Consider the following 1,698-nt stretch of genomic DNA (forward strand, 5'->3'; position numbering starts at 1 on the left):
AGTGCAACACAGACAGTTCTTGACCGATCTCTGACCACAGTTGAAATCCTTACTGTCTGCCAGTTGCATAATCCCTTCATGCAGATGTGGACGATGGCATCACCTAAACCCTGCAACAAGCTCAATTTCATTTGGATGTGGCTTCACACCATCCAACCCCTGCTGCTGAGTGAGAATCTGCAGGTAGTTGGGGGAGACACGTCCACCAAGTCCTAGATCTCTGACTAACTGAATGACAGAGCACAGTTTGTCTGACTGGGCAGTGTGCTGTCTGAAATGGTGGTGAGAGATACTGGAGCTCTGAAGGGAACTTTTCTGTCTCCCTTCCAGTTCACCTTGCATATTACTGATTTCCAGTGCAATCTGCCGAAGTTCTCTGATTACTCTGCAGAGGTTGCGTTCATGAGGGATGCAAACTGGGAAATGTACTTTTCAGTAGTGGGCAACTTGTGGAGAGAGTGGGTAGTGTAGCAGCCTTTTCCTTTTTCCCTTTACTCCCTGATCAGCTACTACCGGTGGCTGAGCTGGATATCTTGACGCGTGCAGTTTGTAAAGATGAGGAGTAGAAGGTGATCCGGTTCGGTGCAATGACCATTTATTGCTCTTAATATATGAAGAATTTACAAACAAAAAACTTGAGGTAAAAATAACAAACAATTAAACTAAAGCAGTTTCTTATATGGCGGGATGTCGCTCCTCATCTCACTCCACCACACGGTCAAAGACTGTTTCCCTCTCAGGCCACACCCACTGCTGTGTCTTCCTGTCTTTTAAAGCCTTTCCTTGGGCTCCAACTCCAGCCTCCCAACCGTCCTCTGCATACGGCAACTCCACAACCGCTAGTAGTTCTGGGAGAGAATGTGGACATGGTGAAAATACAAGTTCTTGGGTGTCTCAATTGACAACAGACTGATCTGGTAGATCAACATCAACGCTGGGTAAAATAAGTGTATAAATTGACTCCTTTTCTTTAAAAGGACTGTCATGCGTGCAAAAAACAAGGACCAGGCGGGAGATTTAAATCAAAGCAATATAAACAGGACCTTCTGTCCCGTATGCGACGCTGTCGTTCTCTGGTGTCACCTTGCTCCTTCCAGGCTGCATCAGTTCCTCCGAATGGCCAGGAGGCGATGAACGGAGAGGTAATAGCCAGAGGTCAGAGGAACGCCAGAGGGGCGCAGTGGGAACGGACTGCCACGGATTGAAGCGGACACGTCCCGCCTTGCTTCCTCTCTCTCCCTCAAAAAGCCCTCACATCTCATGGCCACAACCATAATCTCCATACTCCCCGCAAACCACACTCTCTAGCTGTTTCCTGCCCGTCACTACTTCCTGCACTATTGCGCAACATGTGTACTGCAATGCCCCTGGTGCCCCACACATACAGTGAAAGGCGGCTTATAGTTATTAGGAAAGCTTTTACCATTCCATTTTTTCACGGTTATCACCACTTGCTAGTATGTGTTTCTTGATGCATTTCAATTAAAATCTTTTTGTACAACAGATCTGAGATTTTGTTGATAGCTGATAAACTCGCACTGACAGTTTTAAAAAGTCCTTACATGTGTGGTCTCTTCCCATTCCCTCTGCAGTGCTTAACTTTTCAGATGCTGTGCGCAGATTTGCCGCATACTCCCTCTTGTCTCAAGTTGAGGATTTCAGTAGCGGGGGGGCTTTAACTTCCAGTAGTATCAACCT

The 1,698-nt window shown here is 46.8% G+C and overlaps 1 long non-coding RNA gene across 1 annotated transcript; it reads right to left on the reverse strand.

The window, feature by feature from the left end:
• Positions 1–573: 573 nt before the first annotated feature.
• On the reverse strand, positions 574–1,319 carry LOC144386302 (uncharacterized). The gene is made up of 2 exons (XR_013451992.1): positions 1,084–1,319; positions 574–848 (listed from the first exon to the last, which is right to left on the reverse strand). It is a non-coding gene; the product is annotated as an uncharacterized LOC144386302 (long non-coding RNA).
• Between the last annotated feature and the right edge of the window lie 379 nt (positions 1,320–1,698).

The sequence above is a fragment of the Gasterosteus aculeatus genome, chromosome 13 (genome assembly GCF_964276395.1).
Source record: "Gasterosteus aculeatus chromosome 13, fGasAcu3.hap1.1, whole genome shotgun sequence".
In the NCBI taxonomy this organism is placed as follows: Eukaryota; Metazoa; Chordata; class Actinopteri; order Perciformes; family Gasterosteidae; genus Gasterosteus; species Gasterosteus aculeatus.